This window comes from Meriones unguiculatus, chromosome 3, assembly GCF_030254825.1.
Source record: "Meriones unguiculatus strain TT.TT164.6M chromosome 3, Bangor_MerUng_6.1, whole genome shotgun sequence".
NCBI classification, from domain to species: domain Eukaryota; kingdom Metazoa; phylum Chordata; class Mammalia; order Rodentia; family Muridae; genus Meriones; species Meriones unguiculatus.
In genome coordinates, this window is record NC_083351.1 from 125,900,008 (window position 1) to 125,917,174 (window position 17,167).

At 41.6% G+C, this 17,167-nt stretch overlaps 1 protein-coding gene and 1 pseudogene across 2 annotated transcripts in view; one reads left to right on the forward strand and one right to left on the reverse strand.

The window, feature by feature from the left end:
* The window catches only part of Egflam (EGF like, fibronectin type III and laminin G domains), a 186,355-nt gene that overhangs the window by 39,928 nt on the left and 129,260 nt on the right, over positions 1-17,167 (forward strand). The window lies entirely within an intron of this gene.
* LOC110557586 (peptidyl-prolyl cis-trans isomerase FKBP3-like) lies at positions 8,798-9,474 on the reverse strand (annotated as a pseudogene).

Here is a 17,167-nt window from a genome sequence, read left to right on the forward strand (position 1 = left end):
TAAAATAGACAGTATATATTTTTCTAAAGCTTCCCATATGCCCAGTAAGATCTGAGCTTTGTTCATTTCAGCTCCTGGGTAATCTACTGAACAGGCAGAGTATCTGAGTGGGGATTCTGTGAATAACCTCCAGCCTTGCTGCTGCGGGCTATCCTCAGGCCTAGATATAACACTTAGCTCATTCTGGATTCTTGGAATCCCAGAATGTAGCTGGTGTCACTCAACGCATCTGCACAGCCACTGCAGGAGAGCCCAGGAGGGTTGTCGCTACCATTTCACAGCGATTAGAAAGCACTGAGTAGGACCAGATGAACAGAGTACTTACCTTGTCCCTGGGATTTGTCCGGCACCCTTCTTAAAGGACTTCCATGAGGAGAAAACCACTTCAATCTGCCTTCTCTTCCCTGGTCCACAGAGCCCTCTCCCAAGCCTACAATCAATGACGAGTTATAAAGAGAAGCAGCTGAGCAGTCTCTCAGTGAGAGCTGAAATATCACCAGGAAGCAAAAAATCTCACCAGAAATATGAGCTGAGGGTAGCTGTGGCCATCAGAAAGCCACTCATAGATGGTGCTTTACAACAGGAAGAGACCTTTGAGAAAGACGGTTTGGGACAGAATGGATAGGGTCAGCCTCTCAAGGACAACTCCTGTTAACAAAAGGAGTTGTGTGCCCCAGAGAGAAGAGCACTAGTTACTCTCACATCCCTGTGACCACAGTGACCGACAGAAACAAGGGAAGGGAGGAAAGACTGATTTGGGCTCATGATTTCAAGGAGTGTCACCTTATCATGGTGGAGAGAGCATTACAGAGCAACTCAGGTCTGGGTGGCAGGAGTGTGACTCCAGCCATTCACATTGTAGCAATCAGGAGGAGAGACCGAGTCAGACCCCACCATTTAGACCCCCCACCTCCTGAAGGTTTACAGTCACAAAGCACTGCCACAGAGCAGAGAAGGAGTGTTCAAAATATGAGCCAGCAGGGGACATTGCGGATTCAGCCACCACAGGGAGAGTGTGCAAATGTGGGAATAGAGATGAATTGCCAGGCCACGTGGATGAGGGTGAAGGGTGAGGTTCCTAATTTTTCTTTGCTTTGTCTTGAGAGTTGCTCAATGCGTGGAGAATATTAGCTCAAATATCAGAGGGGTAGAGGTTAAATGTGCAGTTACTCTTGTGTGTACTTGAAGCTCCACTAAGATAGATTTGTTTTTCAAAAAAAGCCGTTTGGGTACCAAGAGTAAACAGGGACAATGATCACAAAATTTGTGGGAACAACACCCTAAGCCGCCAGTGAGGAGAGCCGAGAGGCTAACACATGTGCAGCCTGCACCCTTAATTTCTCACATGCTGGTATCGTCTGCTGGTTCGAGAGGTGGGGCACGGAAGAGGAAGATAAGGAAAGCCCGGGTAAAAGTGTGATTGAGAAGCAGTCAGAATCCTGCAATTCTTTCTCATTTCTACATAGCTTAGAAATTGCCTCACTTCTAAAAAGGCCAGGAATGCAGAAATTCTGTGAATGAAAGGCAGCTACCACAACTGAGGAGATGAGTGCCTCAGTGAAAGGTGTAGACCTAGTCACTGACAAGAACTTGAACGTTGCCGACTAAGTACCGAGAATTTGGGCTGACTGTTCTCTCCTTCAGGTAGGATATGAGGCCCCTCCCTTGGACTTGGCCAGCTGAGATGAAAGAGGCTGTAGATGGTGAGAACTCAGAACCACCACAGACAAGGCTCGTAGTCAGCAGTCCACTCCCACACAGCTTGCAACGTTAGAACATTTAAGTTTGAAGATAAAATTAAGGCTGCCTGGGCATCTAAAGAATGTCTCTAATATCTCAAACATAATGTCACATCCCTAGACAAAGAACTACAGACCACCACCAACTTCCAGCAAAAGGAAAATTAGTCCTTCCCAGGGATGAGTGCCTTCCTGGTTGTCTAATCCAGAGTGGTCATCCTGGGACCCATACATACATCACCAACAGAAACAGACTCAGCAGCTTAAATATGTTTGTGCATCTACTACAGCACACGCACGCACGTACATTGTAACAATAATAATCAGAGAAAAAGAAGCTATATACTTGATAGTTCGGGGGAGGGGCCAGTAAGGAGCTGTAGGGAGGACATCTGGAAGGGTCTGAAAGAAGAAAAGGGGTGAGGGAAAGCGATATAAGTCAATTTCAATTAAAACCATATTAAAATAGTTAATAATAAAAGAAAGTCGCAGCTCAGAGGGAATAGAGATCACAAAAGGGAGAAAGATATAAAAGAAACATCCAGAAACGCTCTCTGATCCTAGACAGACGAGATCCTGCTCATGGCATGAAGGCAGGGTAGTAGCGAGGAGAAGAGAAATCTCTTTTTTGAAGCGTCACAGTGTCTTTAAGCAGAATGTTATTTCAGACAGCACCAGGGGATTGGTCAACTCACCCATCCGCACTCTGCATTTGTTCACCTTGTCACCCTCTCTAAGACAAGTGGGCCCAGCCGCCCCCCCCATCCTTGACCACATGCCTGCCTCGCTCAGCCTGGTGCACTGGTTGGTCTCCTGCTTCACGGGGAAGCTAAACTCCTAAATCTCTCTCATTCAAGGCCATTTTCCTAAACCGCAGTTGCTGCTATTATTGCTATGTTATAATTTATATTCTTTTTGCTTCCGAGTAGCACAAGTTTTATTTATTCTTGTTTGTGAATGTGTCGTAATTGTGCTGCTGAGGAAGCCGTTTTTCACACGGGGGGAGAAAAACGACCTGTGTGGCAGTTTACTATACCAGTGATCCCCAGGGAAGGGACCATTCCTCTGGTATTCACAGCCTTCCTAGACTCCTTCCCGGAGTTGGCTGCTTCCTGGAAAGGCCACATGCAGGAGAATTCAAAAGCCAGCGGATAACAGGAACAAGTGCTGCAGGAGTGCTGGCAAACAGCAGACCTGGCCCTCCATCCATGTGGATGATCCCACCTTACAGGTGGATTGTTAAGGCCAGACTAGGCCAGTCTTGCAGATGACAGACCACGGGCCCACGATGTTTCGTCAAGGTCCCAGGTAAAGGAGCATGGTGGACACGTATGGAGTAAGAGTGAAGCTGTTCAATTCTGGGCATGTGCGCTACTGAGTAACATATAATTAAATGGCTTTTTTTGTTTGGTAGTCCTACTGCCCGATGTAGCCAAGGATCTGGTTTGAATTGTATCTTTTAATGCAGCCCAGAGAAAACATGGCTTGTAGTTCATTCTGTTGCTTTTTGCAGGTAACTCTCTTAGTAAACTTTCTTTTTGTCTAGTTGAGGAAAAAATATGTTTTAAAGGGTTTAGAGATTCCAGGATTGTACACCTAAGAGTGGAGGTATTCAGCATCAAGGACTTTATTTCAAAAAGACAGCTTCTCCCTATGTATACCAGGCTGACCCTGCATTCAGAATTTTATGTCTCAGACTATTGAATGATGACATTACTGGCATGTGCCACACTTCTGGCTGGGGTTTTCTAACGTCCTTGATCTCTGTTCTTGTTGCCCTGTCTTATTTTAGAGTGGGATGTGGTTTTCCTAGATCTTGAGTGCTATAAAGGAATTTTAAGTCAGGAGCATGGCTGCTCTTATCACATCCAAAGACCTTCTAGGTCTATCTGATATGGCTGGAATGCAGACACGCCTTAAAAGGATTAAAGGCTTTAATCCCAAACAATGAAGGTAAAGTTAGTTTGTAGAAGAAAATATAGGTGTTTAAAAGTGATGTCAAATTGAGAGGCAGACAAAGTGACTGATCAGAGAAAGATTTCACAGATTAGGATATTCCCAACTCTCAAGAAACCAGAGAAACCAGAGGCAATTTAAAAAAGCACAGGAGAGAGAGAGAGAGGAGGCAGTTTTACTGGGACAGTGTTAGAGAGACAGTTTGAAGAGAGAACAAGCTAGTTGCAGGTGAAGACAGAACATTCCAGAAAATGAGAAGGAGCCAGAAGATTAAAAAAGATTGCTAGAGTTAGTTTGAGGTCAAGCAGAGCATTTCAGTTAGAAGCTGAGAGAAGCCAGTTTGAATCAGACAGCTTGGAGAGGTGTTTGAGCCAGAATAGCTGAGTTGAACCAGCTGGCAAGAGTTCAGAAAGAACTAGAAAGGGTGAGCTTATTCAGCAGTAAGTCTCAGGGCTGAACACATTCTAGACCTAGATTAGATTATATGGAGGCTAGAAGCTTCCAGGACTAGGCCTAGGGTAGCAGATGGGAGGGAGTAAGCCTCCCAGACAACAATTGCATCAAGCAAATAAAAGTTCTTTTCTTTTTTAATTTATTCAATTTAGATCCAGATCATAGCCACCTCCCTCATCTCTTCCCAGTCCCATCCTCCCTCTCTTTTCCCTATCCCTTTCTCCTATTCCTCAGAACGAGGGAGTGCTGCTCCCTTACCAACTGACTCCAGACTATCAAGTATCTTTAAGACCGCCTGCATCGTCTTCCTCTGTGGCCTGGCAAGACCACCTAGCCCGGGGGAAGTGATCTAAGAGCAGGCAATAGATTTCATGCCAGAGACAGATCCTGGTCACCTTAATAGGTGACTTACATGGGGACTGAGCTGCCTATCGGTTACATTTGAGCAGGGGGCCTGGGTTCTTGGGTGGTGCATCAGTCTCTGCAGGGCCCCCTGGGCCCAGATTTATTGGCTCTGTTGATATTCTTGTAGAGCTCCAGTCCTCTCCGGGTCCTCCTATCCCCCCAGTCTTCCACAAGACTCCCTGTGCTCCGCCCAAATTTTGCCTTTGAGTTTTAGCACCTGCTTCGATCCTGTGCTGGGTGGAGTTTTTCAGAGAACATTATGGAAGGCTCCTGTCCTGTTCCCTCTCTTCAACCACATCTGGTGGTTGAAGATCTATATGCCCTTCTGAATGAGAATTGAGCATCCTCCCTAGGGTTCACCTTGTTACTTAGCTTCTTTAGGTCTGTGGATTGTAGTATGGTTATCCTGTATTGTATGGCTAATATCTGCTTATAAGTGAGAGTATATACCTTTCACGTCTTCCTGGGTCTGGGCTACCTCACTCAGGATGATCTTTTCCAGATCCATCATTTGCCTGCAGATTTCATGATATCTTTGTTTTCAATAGCTGAATTGTATTTTATTGTGTAGATGTGCCACAGTTTCTTTATCCATTCTTTGGTTGAGGAACATCTGGGTTGTTTCCAGTTTCTGGCTATTACGAATAAAGCTGCTGTGAAAATAGTTGAGCAAGTGTTCTTGTTGTATGGTAGAACATCTTTTGGGTATATGCCCAGGAGTGGTATAGCTAGGTCTTGAGGTAGAGCTGTTCCCATTTTTCTGAGAAAGCACCAGATTGATTTCCAAAATGGTTGTATGAGTTTGTACTCCCACGAGCAATGGAGGAGGATTACCCTTTCTCTGCAACCTTGCCAGCATTTGCTGTCACTTTAGTTTTTGTTCTTAGCCATTCTGATAGGTGTAAGATGGAATCTCAGAGTCATTCTGATTTGCATTTCCCTGATAACTAAGGACATTGAGCATTTCTTTCAGTGATACTTGGCCATTTGAAATTCCTCTGTTGAGAATTCTCTGTTTAACTTTGTATCCCTTTTTTAATTGGATTATTCCATTTGTTGGTGTTTAATTTCTTGAATTCTTTATATACTCTGGATATTAGCACTCTGTTGGATGTAGGGTTGGTGAGCAGCTTTTCCCAGTCTGTAGGCTATCATTTTGTTCTATTGACAGTGTCCTTTGCTTTACAGAAGCTTTTCACTTTCAATAGGTCCCACTTACTAATAGTAGTTTTTAGAGCCTGAGCTGTTTGTGTTCTGCTCAGAAAGTTAGCTCCTCTGTCAATGAGTTCAAGGCTCTTCCCCCCTTTTTCTTCTAATAGATTTAGTGTGTCTGCTTTTATGTTGAGGTCTGTGATCCACTTGGACTTCAGTTTAGTGTAGGGTGATAAATATGGATCTATTTTCATTTTTCTACATGTAGACATCCAGTTAGACCAGGACCATTTGTTGAAGATGCTGTCTTTTTTCCCCCCATTGTATGGTTTTGGCTCCTTTGTAAAAGATCAAGTGTCTGTAGGTATGTGGGTTTATTTCTGGGTCTTCAATTCGATTTCATTGATCCACCAGTCTGTTTCTATGCCAGTACCATGCAGTTTTTTATTAGTGTTGCTGTATAGTACAGCTTGAGATAAAGGATCAAGATACCGCCAGAAGATCTTTTATTTTCCAGGATTGTTTTAGCTATTCTGTTTTGTTTGTTTGTTTGTTTCATATGAAGTTGAGAATTGTTCTTTCAAGGTCCATAAATAATTGTGCTGGCATTTTGATGGGGATTACATTGAATCTTTAAACTGCTTTCGGTAGGATAGCCATTTTTATAATGTTGATCCTACTGATCTATGAGTATGGAAGATCTTTCCATCTTCTGATATCTTCTTCAGTTTCTTTCTTCAGAGACTTGAAATTTTTTCATATAGTTCTTTAACTTGCTTGGTTAAAGTTACACCAAGATACTTTATATATTTTGTGGCTATTGTGAAGGGTGTTGTTTCCCTAATTATTTTTCTTTTATTTACAGGAGGACTATAGTTTGGGGATATATATATATATATATATACATATATATATGTGTGTGTGTGTGTGGTTTTGTTGTTATTGTTGTTTTTTGGTTAATTTTGTATCAAGCCACTTTGCTGGAGGTGTTTATCAGTTGTAGAAGTTGCCTGGTGGAATTTTGGGGTCACTCATATATACTATCATATCATCTTCGAATAGTGATACTTTGACTTCATTCTTTCCAATTTGTATCCATCCCCTTGTTCTCTTTTAATTGTCTTATTGCTTTAGTTAGGACTTCAAATACTATATTGAAAAGATACGGAGAGAGTGGGCAGCCTTGACTTGTCCCTAACTTCAGTGGGATTGATTTAAGTTTCTCTCTGTTTAGTTTGATGTTAGCTGTAGGCTTGCTGTGTATTGCTTTTACTATGTTTAGGTATGTGCCTTGTATCCCTGATCTCTCCAAGACTTTAAACGTGAATCAGTGTTGGATTTTGTCAAATGCTTTTTCAACATCTAAGGAGATGGTCATGTGATGTTTTTTTTTTTCTTTTTTCAGTTTGTTTATATAATGGATTTCTATATATTGAATTACCCCTGCTTGGCTGGGATGAAGCCTACTTGGTCTTGGTGAATGATATTTTTGATGTGTTCTTGTATTCAGTTTGCAAGTATTTTATTGAGTATTTTTGCATCAATATTCATAAGAGAAATTGGTCTGAAAGTCTCTTTTTAAAAGTTACATTTACAGACTGCTATTTGGTGCTTCTCTGGCTTGCTGTGGTTTCTGGTTCTGAGTTGCATTTAGCCTTTTAGGAGGCCTGGTTATTCCATCCCTATAGTTCTGTGTGGGAAAAAAATATTTTCCCAGAAAAAAACGGATGGAAAGCTCTCCCTTAGGAATAAACAAATTTTTCCCCACTGTACTCGAGCAATCCCTTGAAAAATCTCTATCTTCTCACAGATGCTAAATGGGAGACTTAGACATTACCATTCAAAGATGTACAGCCAGAGAGCTCTTGTTAACATTTTGCAACAGCCAGCCTAGTTTCTGCCTCTTTTCCTGTCCTTCACAGACACAGGATGCCCACTCCATCAATAGAACCATGTCATGGCACACTTATGGTGAAGTTCTTGCTAGATATCTCCTGTTCATGAGACTCTCCTCATGCTAGGGCTGTTGTATCATAAGCAACAAAGCCTGGCATTGCAGTCCTGAGTGCTAGTTTTGAAACTACGTGTCTCTAGCTAGTTATAGCCTGTGACCTTAAACCCATCTCTCCTACTCCTTTGCGTTTCCAAATCCAAAAATCTAAGGTTCTTAATGTTTGTATTATGGGGTTGCTCAAAAGTTTAAGAACTCAGAACATGGACTAAATTTTTGGCAAATGGATAGATAGAGATAGAAAGTGTGTAGCTTAGTATTCCTTGCCTTGTACGTGAAGCTCTGTATTCAGCACTCAACACTTTGACATAAAAAGATAAAATAGACATAAGGAAAATAATAATGATGATTATGGTGATGATGATGATGTGGTTGAGCTAATGATGAACTCTAGAGAAACAAGATGACTTTAGAACATTCTTTTTTTTTTAAATTTTATTTTCAAAACAAGGTTTCCCTGTGTAGCCTTGGCTGTTCTGGACTCACTTTGTAGACAAGGCTGTCCTTAAACTCATATAGATCCACCTTCCAGAGGATTTTTTTCCTCTTTTTTTAAATTACAATTTATTCACTTTGTATCCCAGCTGTAGCCCCACCCTCGTCCCATCCCAATCCCACCCCCTCCCTCTACTCCTTCCATGCCCCTCCCCAAGTCCACTGATAGGGGAGGTTCCTCTCCCCTTCCCTCTGACCCTAGCCTATCCGGTCTCATCAGAGGATTCTTAAATGTTCCTTTCTTTGAGGCCTCCCTAATTTAGGACGGACAGAAAAAGAAGGCAGATCCTGTTTCATGTGCTGCATATCCCTGTCTATTTTTTTTTTCAAGACAATCCATGACATCTTTATGGAGCCTTTTTAGTTTACAATCTGAGGTAAAAGGAAAAGCAGTTTTCCTCATTATTTACTGTATAGCTTCATTATTTGCTATGTAGCTATAGCAGAATAGCTGAGAGCTGAAGGGACTTCCAGAGGATTACAGTTCTCAGAAAATTGACATCAAGTAAACACACTTTAACTCCTTGGTTTTTCCGGTTGACTCTTCTCTCACAAAAGTACAAGCTCTGCCTAGTCATGTTAAGTTTCAAGGCCAAGTTCTTCTTGTTGCTGATGTCTTAAGATCCGAATCACTGGTTCGGTCAATATGTACTAATTCTACTTCAGAAGTGAGGGTTAGCATTTGGTGGAATTTTGACATCAGGCTGTCCTTGCTTTTCGTCTCCATTTGAGCCCTTTCTCCCTTACTCATGGTCAGGGACACTTCATCCCGTCCTCTTGATAACCTTGCCTACTCTGACCTTGAAACTTAAAGGCTTGGTGTTTTTCTTCTTCTTTGAGCTTCTGTGAATATTAGTAAAAAAACCAGTCCCATCTGGGAATGTCCCTGTATACCAGCAGTGAACAGCTCCTTTTTTTGGGAAAGTTGGTTTTCTGTCCCTTTTTTAGAACAGATTTTGTATATTTCCGTGGACCCTCATCAAGAGTCTCTTCAGTCTTGGTTTCTTTGGGTTTATCATCATTAAGCTTCACATTTTTCTCTTGCTCAGATTCTTCACTTACAGTCTCAGCACCCTTGAAATGCTATTTCTCAAAAAGATGGTTAAAGGCTGTAACCAAATGGCCTTTATTAGCTGCCTTAGCTACATTTTTAATGTTTCCCAATAATTTATGCTCTGCAAGAAACAAATCTGAGCCATGATCCTGCAGAAACTTGATAGTGTCCTTCTTGGGCAGCTGCATGCTGAGGAACGCCGCTGCCATCCTCCCTCCCTCTTCTCTCTCCCTTCCCTTCTCTTCCCTCTCTTCCCTCTCTTCCCCTGTTCTCCCTCCCCCTCCTCTCCTCTCCTATCCTGAGGTTTTACAACACCTATTTTCAAGTGTACATTAACTCTCCTCCCTGTACTGCAGAGCTCTTGATCTTACTCCCCTTCTGTAACTAACATGTTGTAGCTCTCGGCTAACACCTTCCCCTGTCTCCCAGTCTCCACCGGGGGGTCACCACCACTCTGCTCTCTGCTTCTACAAGGTCGTCACGTTTAGATTTCACAGAGTGAGAACATGTGACATTTCTCTGTCAGCCTGACTTATTTTGTGCATCACAATGTCTCCCAAATTTGTCTGTGCTGTTTCCAATGGCAAGATTTCCTCTCCTTTTAAAGGCAGAATAGTACTCTCCTGAGCATGGCACATTATCTTTACCCATCGATCCATTTATAGATAGACTTTTCTAGAGTTTGGGCTTTGTTTTCTGTTTGGCCAGTAAGGGGAAAAAAAAAAACAAACAAAAAACCAGAAATGGCAACATCTATAAAACATTGAAAGTCTGTTACAGTTCCCTCAATACCAAGATCTTTATCAAACTACAAGCTTGGAGCAAAGTAAGCCATCTTAAAACTTCTAGGACTAAGGAAGGAAAGCAGAAACGACAGAGACACAGAATGGAGAGAATATCACCTCCAATCATATGCTTTCTTAAGTAGGGAAGGGGCGTCAGGCCAGTGAAATGTGAGCCTTTTATTTCCCTCTATTTACCAAGAAAGATTTAGCCAGTGGTCAGGGATGGAGGTGGGTGCAGGGGGTTGGGCTTCAATGCCTGAGCTCACTGCAGTTCTCCCACTACCCTGTTGCCATGGTCACTCAAAATATCAAAGTCTCAGTTCTTTTTTTTTTTTATGTGTAATATGATATCAATGGTCAAAGGGTTGCTATATGAAATAAATGCAATGGTATCTGTATTGTGTACTCATAAGTGCTGGCTTTAGAATCAATCTCTCTTGTTTCACCAGCTGAGTGATTTCAGAAAAGTCACTCAATTTCTGTGGCTTGGGTCACCTGTGAAACAGGAATGTTAACACTGAGTGAGAGGTTCAATATATGGGCTCCTTTAAAACATTCTGGCATTTAGTATGTGTTGGATCCTACCCTCTGTCTTTAGTGATAGATACCAATGGGATCATCATGTGAGGGGCCTATGCGATGAACACCCTCAACACTCAATTATTATCAACTATTAAGAAACCCGTCTATCTCTCAAAAAACAATACATACTTTTAAACAAAAATTAAAACATAGGAAAAGGTATAAAGAAAATGTAACCAATTTGGGGAAACTCTCAATAATATTCTTTTTATTTTTGTATTTTTTATATTAATTACAGTTATTTATTTGTATCCCAGCTGTAGCCCTTCATTCCCTCCTAATCCCACCCTCTCTCCCTCTTCTCCACCCATGCCTCTCTCCAAGTTCACTGATAGGGGAGGTCCTCCTCCCCTTCCATCTGACCCTAGCTTATCGGGTCTCAAGACTGGCTGCATTGTCTTCCTCTGTGGCCTGGTAAGGCTGCTCTCCTCTTAGGGGGAGGTGATCAAAAACCCAGCCACTGAGTTCATGTCAGAGATAGTCTCTGTTCCCATTACTAGGGTGCTTGGACACTGAGCTGCCACGGGCTACATCTGAGCAGGGGTTCTAGGTTATATCCATGAATAGTCCTTGGTTAGAGTATAAGTCTCAGAAAAGACCCCTGATTCTGTTGCTCTTCTTGTGGAGCTCCTGTCCCCTCTAGGTCTTTCTATCTCCCCCTTCTTTCATAAGATTCCCTGCACTCTGCCCAAAGTTTGGTTATGAGTCTCAGCATCTGCTTTGATATACTGCTAGGTAGGCCCTCTGAGGTAGACTCCTGTCCTGTTTCCTGTTTTCTCCTCCCAATGTCCATCCTGTTTGTCTTCCTGAGTGAGGATTGATCATCTTACCCAGGGTCTTCTTTCTTGCTTAGCCTCTTTAGGTGTACAGATTTTAGTATGTTTATCCTATATTAAATGTCTAATATCCACTTATAAGTGAGTATATACCGTGTGTGTCTTTGTGTTTCTGGGATACCTCACTTAGGATGATCTTTTCTAGTTCCCACCATATGCCTGCAAGTTTCATGATTTCCTTGTTTTTAATTGCTGAGTAGTATTCCATTGTGTAAATGTACCACCATTTCTGTATCCATTCTAGTTGAGGGGCATCTGGGTTGTTTCCAGGTTCTGGCTATTATGAATAAAGCTGCTATGAACATAGTTGAGCAAATGTCCTTGTTGTATACTTATGCGTATTTTGGATATATGCCTAGAGTGGTATAGCTGAATCTTGAGGAAGCGCTATTCCTAATTGTCTGAGAAAATGCCACACTGATTTCCAAGGCCAAGTGGATCGAAGACTTCAACGTAAAACCAGTACACTAAATCAGTTAGAAGAAAAAGTGGGGAAGAGCCTAAAACTCATTGGCACAGGAGACAACTTCCTGAATAGAACACCAACAACACAGGCTCTAAGATCAACAATCAATAAATGAGACTTCGTGAAATTGAAAAGCTTCTGTAAAGCAAAGGACAATGTCGTCAGAACAAAATGACAGCCTACAGACTGGGAAAGGGTCTTCACCAACCCCATATCTGACAGAGAGTTAATATACAGAATATATGAAGAACTTAAGAAGCTAAACAGCCACTTTGCTGAAGGTGTTTATCAGCTGTAGGAATTCCCTGGTAGAATTTTTGGGGTGACTCAGGTATCCTATATCATCTGCAAATAGTGATACTTTGACTTCTTCCTTTCCGATTTGTATCCCCTTGATCTCCTTCAATTGTCTTATTGCTCTAGCAAGGACTTCCAGAACTATGTTAAAGAGATATGGAGAGAGTGGGCAGCCTTGCCTTGTCCCTGACTTCAGTGGGATTGCTTTAAGTTTCTCTCTGTTTATTTGATGTTGGCATTAGGCTTGATGTATATTGCCTTTACTATGTTCAGGTATGTGCCTTGTATCCCTGATCTCTCTAAAACTTAAACATGAATCAGTGTTGGATTTTGTCAAATGCTTTTCAGCATCGAAGGAGATTATCATGTGGTTTTTTTCTTTCAGTTTGTTAATATGGTGAATCACATTGATGGATTTCCATATATTGAACCACCCCTGGAATGAAGCCTACTTGGTCATAGTGGATGATATCTTTGATGTGTTCTTGGATTCGGTTTGCAAGTATTTTGTTGAGTATTTTTGCATCAGTGTTCATAAGGGAGATTGGCCTGAAATTCTCTTTCTTTGTTGGGTCTTTGCGAGGTTTAGGTACCAAGGTGACTGTGGCTTCATAGAATGAGTTTGGTAATGTTCCTTCCGTTTCTATTTTGTGGAATAGTTTGAAGCAAATTGGAGTTAGCTCTTCTTTGAAGGTCTGGTAGAATTCTGCGCTGAAGCCATCTGGTCCTGGGCTTTTTTTGGATGGGAGACTTTTCATGCAAATAGATACATACTTATCACCCTGCACAAAACTAAAGTCCAAGTGGATCAAAGACTTCAACATAAAACCAGACACATTATATCATTTAGAGGAAAAAGTGGGGAAGTCCCTAGAACTCATTGGTACAGGAGACAACTTCCTGAACAGAACACCAATAGCACAGGCTCTAAGAGCAACAATCAATAAATGGGACTTCATGAAACTGAAAAGCTTCTGTAAAGCAAAGGACACTGTCCTCAAAACAAAACGACTGGCTACAGATTGGGAAAGAATCTTCACCCACCCTCTATCTGACAGAGGGTTAATATCCAGTATATGTAAAGAACTAAAGAAGTTGAAAAGCAACAAATCAAGTAATCCAATTTAAAAATGAGGAACAGAGCTAAACAGAGAATTCTCGATAGAGGAATATCAAATGGCAGAGAAACACTTAAAGAAATGCTCAACGTCATTAGCCTTCAGGGAAATGCAAATCAAAATGACCCTGAGACTTCACCTTACACCCATCAGAATGGCCAAGATCAAAACCTCAAGTGACAACACATGCTGGAGAGGTTGTAGAGAAAGGGGAACCCTCCTCCACTGCTGGTGGGAATGTAAACTGGTACAACCACTCTGGAAATCAATCTGGCACTTTCTCAGACAATTAGGAATAGCTCTACCTCAAGATCCAGCTATAGCACTCCTAGGCATATACCCAAAAGAGGCTCAAGTACACAATAAGGACATTTGCTCAACCATGTTTGTAGCAGCTTTATTTGTAATAGCCAGAAGCTTGAAACAACCCAGATGCCTCTCAACTGAAGAATGGATACAGAAATTGTGGTACATCTACATAATGGAATACTACTCAGCAATTAAAAACAAGGAAATCATGAAATTTGCAGGTAAGTGGTGGGATCTGGAAAGGATCATCCTGGGTGAGCTATCCCAGAAGCAGAAAGACACACACGGTATATACTCACTCATATAGACATATAATATAAGATAAACCTACTAAAATCTGTACACCTAAAGAAACTAATTAAGAGGGAGGACTCTGGCTAAAATGCTCAATCCCCACTCTGAAAGGCAAAGAGGATAGACACCAGAAGAAGAAGAAAACAGGAAATAAGTTAGGAGCCTCCCACAGAGGGCCTCTGAAAGCCTCTGCCCTGCAGACTATCAAAGCAGATGTTGAGATTTATGGCCAAACTTTGGGCAGAATGCAGGGAATCTTATGAAAGAAGTGGGAAATAATAGTAAGAGCTGGAAAGGACAGGAGGTCCACAAGGAGAGCAACAGAACCAAAAAATCTGAGCACAGGGGTCTTTCCTGAGATGCATACTCCAACCAAGTACCATGCATAGAGATAACCTAGAACCCCTGCACAGATGTAGCCCATGGCAGTTCAGTGTCCAAGTGGGTTCCATAGTAACAGAAACAGGGACTGCTTCTGACATGAACTGGTTGGCCTGCTCTTTAATCACCTCCCCCTGAGGGGGGAGCAGCCTTACCAGGCCACAGAGGAAGACAATGCAGCCACTCCTGATGAGACCTAACAGACTAGGATCAGAAGGAAGAAAAAGAAACCCTCCCTATCCAGTGGACTTGGGGAGGGGAGTGTGTGGAGAAGGGGAAGGAAGGGAGGGATTGGGAGGGGAGGAGGGAGGGAACTAGAGGGGGGATACAAAGTAAATAAAGTATAATTAAAAATAAAAATTAAGTTAAACAGCAACAAATCAAGTAATCCAATTAAAAAATGGGGTACAGAGCTGAACAGAGAAGTCTCAATTGAAGAATACTGAATTGCAGAGAAATGCTCAATGTACTTAGTCATCAGGAAAATGCAAATCAAAACCCTGAGATTTCATCTTACATCCATCAGAATGGCTAAGATCAAAAACTCAAGTGACAACACAAGCTGGAGAGGTTGTGAAGAAAGGGGAACCCTCCTCCACTGCCGTTGGCAATGTAAACCTGTACAACCCCTTTGGAAATCAATAACATTTTTGTTGATTATTTTTTCAGGAAAATATTATTTTCTCAGAAAAAAATGTGTTTTGTGAAATCATGTATTTTACACTTCTGTGTTATGTGCACAGTCCTTTGTGTCTATACATGGATGTATTATGTTCATGTGTTATATATACCACCGTGTGCTGTTTGCACAGCTGTGCATTGTATGTAGAGCTGTGTGTTGTATGTACACTCATGTGTTGCCTATACAACCTTGTATTGCTTGCAGTCATGTGTTGTACATATGCTCATGTGGCATATGTACAGTCGTGTGTTGTATGCACGCTCATGTGGCATGTGTACAGTCGTTGTGTATAGTTATTTGTATACGAATAGCATTTGTATAGTCATGCATTGTGTGTATAATCATGTGTTGTATGTACACTCATGTAGCATATGTCCAGTCCTGTGTTGTGTGTATAATCATGTGTTTTACACACTCATGTGTTGTGTGCACAACCATGTGTTGCATGTACACTCATGTAGCAAATGTATAGTCATGTGTTTTATGTTCACTCATGTGGCATATATGCAGTCATGTGTTACTCATATGGTATGTACAGTTGTGGTATATGAACACTTACGTGGCAGAGGTACACTCATGTGTTGTGTGCACATTCACTTCAGAGACTGCTTTGATCACCTACACTGGAAAAGAATAGTTTCCACTTCTTATGCCAAACTCTTGACAAGCATCATTTAAGTGAGAGGACACTGACGCCCAGGATCCACTTCCACTTTCTTGCCTAGATTGCTGCTGTTTGAAGTTTTCCTTGTTATGACTGTGGGAAGATGAATGTGCTTGTACAGAATTTTTTTTTTCCACAGAAGATTATTTCTCAATACAGAGTGCGAGAATTGTGGGTATTTGGGCATACTGGCATATATTTAAGACTCATCTGACAATGTCTGTCTACTTTTTAAGGGTAATACAAGCTATGCATGATGGTGCTTTCCTGTACACTCATCTCAGCATTTGGAAAGCAAGGGAGGGCAAAGAAAGTTGGCTGTCTGCCTAGGCCTACTGAGAGCTTGTGGCATAAACCAAGTGCTGGGATGTAGCTCAGGGAAGAAGGCTTGCTCATCTGCGTAAAACTCTGCGTTCCATCTCTCTCACAAACACAAACACAAAAGTAACCACAGCAGGTTAAATCAAACTGTGTAAAATGCCTCTATGGAACTTATCGTTATTAAAAACTTGTCTTAGCTGGGAATTGTGGCAGATGTTTTAATCCTATCCTTCAGAAGACAGATGGGACACAGGGAGTATCGCTGTGAGTTCAAGGCTAGACTGGTCTGTGTTATGAGTTTCATGCCAGGCAGGGCTACATACCAAAACCTATCTAGTTTCACTTCAGTTTTTCAGTGTGTATGTGTGTGTGTGTGCATGCACATGTGCTAAGGCATGCATGTGGCAGCCAGAGGACAGCTTTGTGTAGTTCACTGTCTCCTTCCACCATGTGGGCACTGAAAATTAGGTCATCTGCCTAGTGGAAAGTGCCTTCACCTGTCGAGCCAGACGGTCAGTACCTTGTTTCAATTACAGAAAGCAGTGGCCCCCAGGTTTCCAGGAAGAACTGTACTTCATTAACTACTCGTGTATTCTAAATATATTTTGAATATGTGTGTTTAAATTTTGTTGTTCCTCGTATTTTAAGTCCTTTGCCTATTTTCCATCTGTGGACCTTAAATATTTCTATTGTGTTTTGCATAAGCTTCTTGTGTGTTAAATAATATTATTCTTCCACTGCTCTGTAAATATTTGTCCTTGGGTAATATTTTGACTTTGGCATTCTTTTTCACATAAGAAATGTTTTGAAACACAATTGGTGTATAATCTGTTTATTTTGTGTATGATTTTTGTCTATGAGCAAAAACCTAGATATAATAATGCTGAAGTGGCTGAGGGTGGCTAGGGAGAATGTCCTTGTTTTATGGCTTTACAAATGTTTATTTCTCAAAAATTTTAATCCATCTGGAGTTAAAGTTATGTCAGTATATAGTATGAATTAAGGCTGGGGATTGATTTTGTCTTCTAATTTGCTAACCAACTGTCCTAATGCTATCTGTGGAATAATTCTTCCATTCCTCATTGATCCAAGATGCCTTTCTTATCATAAATTAAGTTTTTATATGTTCCAAGGCTATCCGTCCCGCTCTATTGATCTGCCTGCCCA